Raw genomic sequence first — 6,000 nt, 5'->3', positions numbered from 1 at the left:
CCAAAGAGAACTCCCATACAAGATGAAACAGAAGGCAAGCAACAGCCAAAGAGGCTCAGGGTCAGTTGCCCAGTGTCCTCTGAGTGAGATAATCCTCTTAACCTTTTCCCTCCCAGATCTTCTTGCAGGCGGAGTTACAATATCCAACAATTACAAGGAGATAGGAGTCACTGGGAAAGACAATACCGCTAGGAACAGCTGAACACAATGGGAAAAGAGGAAAGATCCAACATGAGATGGCTGAACTGGAGGAAGGCACAGCCCATAGTTTGCAAGGCTGTTAATAACAGGATGTTTTGGATGACAGTAATTCACAGGGTTCCATAAATCGGAAGTGACTGGACAGCTCTTAACACACACTGAACTTAAATCAATTGGTTTCTAATGGGTGGTGGTTTTCTTCCTCTAGCTTGCATTTTCAGCTCCTCAGACACTCGCTATTGACAGAGGACAGACCCTATTTTCCGCTCTTTGTCCTGGCAGTCGTTGGGGTAGATCCGTCAATATGAGAACTGCAAATGTGACAATTTCCATCTGTGGAGTGACTTTTGCAGCTCCCCTCCCCCCTCCCACGGCAGCCCCAAACAGACCCTGAAATCTTTCCTGACAGTCCCCTGTCTCCTAGGAGCAGGATTTCGGGGGTGGTTTCAGGCTGCCGTGGGAAGGGGGAAATGGCGAAAGCCATGAGCCATGGATGGAAGTCTTTGCGCTTGTGGAAGCATATTGTTGGCTTCATTACACTGTCCTTTGCCTTTCTCTCCTCCCCCCCCCCAAATTATTTTTAATGGTTGGAATGAATTGCCAGCAGGAGTATTTATTTATTCAGATTGCTCTTTAGAGAGCTCACAAAGGGAACGCCCCTGCTCCCAGGGTTCACAATCTAAAATTAGCCACAAGAAAAGAAGAGGAGAAGAACCTGTGTGCATTTTTTTTTTTTTGGCACTTGCTTAGCCCTGATTTCAGTATACTTATGCCAAGGAAAAGACAGTACAACCAAAAGGGAGAAAAAAACACAATCAGGGATGAGAAAGGTAACCAAAAACCCTTGAAACAAAGAAAATAAAACATAACTAGGCACGTGGTGCAAATGTACAAAATGTCCTACACAGGGCTCTTTTTATCTTTGCAACATCCTTGTGAGGTAGGTGAGGCTGAGAGTGTGATTGGCTCAAGGTCTCAAGGTCACCCAGTGATCTGTGGCCACAAGTAGGGATCCAAACCTGGCTCTCTCAGATACTAATCCAACACTCTTAACTGAGACACTGCAAGGGCTCTCCAGACTGTGGCGCTGTCTCTAATCGACTCTATCATTTACTGTTTGTAATTCCACAGGGCCATTTTGTAGGAAAGGGATAGTTCAACAGCATCCCTGTTTAAAACCAAAAAAAGCAACAAATTGAAAGAGGCCAAAATGCTGTCATCTTCATCCTGTTAGATGTCGTTTCAGGCATGGATTGCTAATGTCTTTGAAATCAATTAGAACGGGGGGGGGGGGGGGGGCTACCACTAATGACATTCTTTTTGAAGGGCAAGCCAGATATTGAGATCTTCCATTTTTACCACCTTGTATGACAATATTCTATAGACCAGGGCTTTTTAAAAAAAAACCCCAGCAGGAACTCATTTGCATATTAGGCCACACCCCCTGACCCCAACTGGAACTGCCTTCCTGCTCAAAAAAAGCCCTGCTGAAGACTAAGAGCCGCAAACAACTTTTGCCAAGTTGCCAACAGCGCTTGACTCCCTCAATGGGTAGCATCTCTGCTTTTAATTATTTCAGTAAACAAACAAGGTTCCTCAGATCGCTCCAGTGAAGAGACGCAAGCATCCCAAATGCCTTCTGTAGCTCACTCCTCTCTCCCTTCCTTGGGAAAAGCGTTGGTCTCAGCTAAGCCTGAATAAAACACTGGCGGATGCCTGCAGTGTTGAGTCCCACACATCCTTATAGACCTATGTTGACTGCACTGGCTGCCAATAGTATACCACAGGGGTGGCCAACGGTAGCTCTCCAGATGTTTTTTGCCTACAACTCCCATCAGCCCCAGCCGATGGGAGTTGTAGGCAAAAAAATATCTGGAGAGCTACCGTTGGCCACCCCTGGTATACCGAAGTCGTTACAAGGTGCTGGTTATTACCTTTAAAGCCCTTTATGGCCTAGGACCTGCCTACCTTAGGGACGGTCTCTCCCCACATGTTCCCCAGAGAGTACTTAGATCAGGATCACAAAATCTATTAGTAATCCCCGGGCCGAAGGAGGCCCGATTGAAATCAACCGGAGACAGGGCCTTCTCAGTCGTAGCCCCCTGCTGGTGGAACCAACTGCCAGATGAAGTGAGAGCCTTGTGGAACCTTGTGCAGTTCCGCAGGGCCTGCAAGACTGTCCTCTTCCAACTGGCATTCCATTGACTCGGCACCGGTATTTAAGAGAAGTGGAAGAAGGCCGTCGCCACCGGAATAGCACCAACTCAATACTCTGTTTTAATCATTGCATATCTACTTTATTACTGAATGTGTAATTTTAATACTTATTAATTTAATCGTTTGTGGGATGTTATGTTGTGAGCCGCCCTGAGCCTGCTTCGGAGGGGAGGACGGGATATAAATCAAATAAATAAGAACTTGACTTCGGGGGTCAACTTAGCCACTCCAGGGGCCTGAGATGCCTGGAAGTTCCAGCTCCCTAGTTCTCTTCCTGTGTGTTTCAAACCAACCTTTTTTTTTTTTTTAATGAAATTAGACTTGTTTGTTTTTTAATGTGGACAGATCAAAGACAGTAACAGTGCATAGCTTGGGCAGAAAACTCATAGCAGCTTCCACCAGAAGAAATCTGGAAGTGGAGTTCCTTTGGAACCTGCTGCGCCAATAGCTGGATGCTAGTTCAGGGATTACAGGGAAACACAGAATATAAAACAAGGCCTCTTGACAAATAGGTGGGTTCGAGATCGAATCAAAAAAAGAGCCCCGTGGCGCAGAGTGGTAAAGCTGCAGTATTGCAGTCCTAAACTCTGCTCACGACCTGAGTTCGATCCCGGCAGAAGCTGGGCTCAGGTAGCCGGCTCAAGGTTGACTCAGCCTTCCATCCTGCCCAGGTCAATAAAACAAGTCCCCAGCTTGCTGTGGGGAAAGCGTAGATGACTGGGGAAGGCAGTGGCAAACCACCCCGTAAAAAGTCTACCATGAAAATGTTGTGAAAGCAATGTCACCCCAGAGATGGAAACGACTGGTGCTTGCACAGGGAACTCCCTTTACCTTTAGATTGAATCAAGCCTGAACTCTCTCAAGAAGCTTAAAATGACTAAACAGAGGCTATTGTACTTTGGTCACATTACGAGAAGACAAGACTCCCCGGAAAAGACAAAAAATGCCTGGAAAAGCTGAAGGTGGCAGGAGAAGAGGAAGACCCAACCTGAGATGGAATGTCCCAATCAAGGAAGCCACAAGGGCCCTCCATTTGCAAGATCGGAGCAAGGCTGTTACGAGAGGCCATTTTGGAGGACCTTAATTCATAAGGTCGCCCTCGTCATAAATCTGAAGCGATGATGCTTAACACACACACACACACACACACACAGTGTGTTCCCTAACCGTAAAGCAAGCATGGTTCTGCAGTCGCACTCAGCTACCATGTTTAAAAGTAAAATGACAGCTTCTCCTTCAGTCTCATTAGGGCCAGCAAAGTAGGATCAAGACAACCTCCAGTGACCCACACACATGATAAGGGCATTGCCAGCACCGCCTCTTCACTCTGTCTTCCCAAACTCAAACATAGATACCTTGCCTACCTTTTCTGTGGTAGGTGCTAGCAGGAGCCTAAAGACTCCTCTGCTCTGCTCCTTTCACTGTTGCTCTAACCAGGAAACGAGAGTTCATCCCAGTCCTTTGCGATGTCCCCTGGAAGATCAATTACTTCCTGGTAGGAGTTAGGGTTGCCAAGTCCAGTTCAAGAAATATCTGGAAACTTTGGGGGTGGATCCAGAACCAAGGTTGAGACAAGCATAACTGAGCTCCAAAGGGAGTTCTGGCTATCACATTTAAAGGGACCGCACACCTTTTAATTGCCTTCCCTCTATTGGAAATAATGAAGGATAGGGGCAACTTCTTTGGGGGCTCATAGAATTAGATCCCCTGGTCCAAACTTTTTGAAACTTTAGAGGGTGTTTTGAAGAGAGGCACTGGATGCTATGCTGAAAATTTGGTGCCTCTACCTCAAAAAACAGCCCCCCCCCGAGCCTCAGATACCTGTGAATCAATTCACCATTATACCCTATGAGAATCAATCTCCATAGGGAATAATGGAGTGCCCAGAAGACATTTCCCTGCCCCGCTTTCTGGTGACCCTGAAGTGGGGAGAAGGTGTCCAAACTGGGGGATCCCCTGCCCCCACCTGGGAATTGGCAATCCTACCTGCTACCTTAATATGTTTCCTGACAGTTCAATTGCAAAACTGGGGGGGGGGGGGGCGGGGGTGAATGGGAAGTGTAGGGAAGCCTCTGTCATTCAAGCTTGTGCTCAAACCTCCATTCAGCCACTGCTTTGGGTTGAAGGGCAAAGGCTCCTTTTTGAAACACGCCAAGGTCAAGATAAGGTCAGAAAATGTCTTTGTTGCCTGAATAAAATGGGCTGGACTTAGCAAAACAGGAACACTCCCTTTAAAAATACACATGGCAGGAATAACTATTTTTAGGACTCCTGAGTGTCTGCCCTTTTGTTGTTGTTGTTTAATTATCGTGATTTATTTTGTAGCGCACCGAGCAATTAGAAACAATTCTCCTTCAAAGCCTTTGGATCAGATCCCAGTTTTTATATATAGCTGCCCTACAATCCGTCACTGCCGAATCAACAAAGTCAAGTTGGCAACGCCGAGTCAACAGACCTGGGTGTGGGAGAGAAGCTTGCCGGCAAACAGAAAATAGACCGGTCTGATATGTCCTAATTTTAGCTCTTGCTCATCTTGCCTCTTGCGTTTGGGTGGGAGAGGGGGAGACTGAATTTCCAAAAGGGTTGCCAAGTCCAATTCAAGAAATATCTGGGGACTTTGGGGGTGGAGCCAGGAGCAAGGGTGTGACAAGCATAATTGAACTCCAAAGGGAGTTGTGGCCATCACATTTAAAGGGACTGCACGCCTTTTAAATGCCTTCCCTCCACTGGAAATAATGGATAGGGGCACATTTTTTGGGGACTCAGAATTGGATCCCCTGGTCCAATCTTTTTTGAAACTTGGCGGGTCTTTTGAGGAGAGGCATGGGATGCTATGCTACAAATGTTGTGCCTCTGCCTCAAAAAATAGCACCCCTTCCAGATACCCGCATATCAATTCTCCATTATACCCTATGGAATTTGGTCTCCATAGGGAATAATGGAATGCCCAGCAGACATTCCCCTCCCCCTGCTTTCTGATGACCCTGAAGCGGGGAGAGGGCCTCCAAACTGGGGGATCCCTGCCCCCATCTGGGGATTGGCAACCCTAATTTCCCAAAGCAGTTTTGCGCACACCACCCAATAATGTCTCTAGGAGAAGCGCTCTTTTTGTTTCAGTCGGTTGGTTTTTGAAGTGAACTGCATGTCCTCTGCTCCCCCATGAAGTTTTGCAAACAAAAGTGTTTCGAAATCATGTTCGGTGGGCGGAAATCATTGAGGAATGCCAGCCTCCAAGTGGTGGCTCCCCAGAATTACAACTCAACTCCAGGCTACAGGGCACAGTTCCCCTGGGGAAAATGGAAAAGGGAAGACTCTGTGGGTACTGTACCCCACTGAAGTCTCTGTCCTCCCCAGGCGCCACCCCCAAATCTCCTGGAATTTCCTAACCTGGAGCCGGCAACCCTACCCCCTATCCCCCCAATAACTGAGGGGATCTGGCCACCCTAACAGGGGGCAGCAGTTGTGAAATAAAGGCATTTATGAATAGGATGCCCAAAAACAAAAAAAGAGGACATATGTCCCAACGGGCTACTTCAAATAAGTGATCGCTATGACAGATCTCATTTTAAATACCCCTGCTAT

The sequence above is a fragment of the Heteronotia binoei genome, chromosome 11 (genome assembly GCF_032191835.1).
Source record: "Heteronotia binoei isolate CCM8104 ecotype False Entrance Well chromosome 11, APGP_CSIRO_Hbin_v1, whole genome shotgun sequence".
NCBI lineage: Eukaryota > Metazoa > Chordata > Lepidosauria > Squamata > Gekkonidae > Heteronotia > Heteronotia binoei.
The sequence above is the reverse complement of the archived record's forward strand: the minus strand, read 5'-3'. Positions refer to the sequence as shown.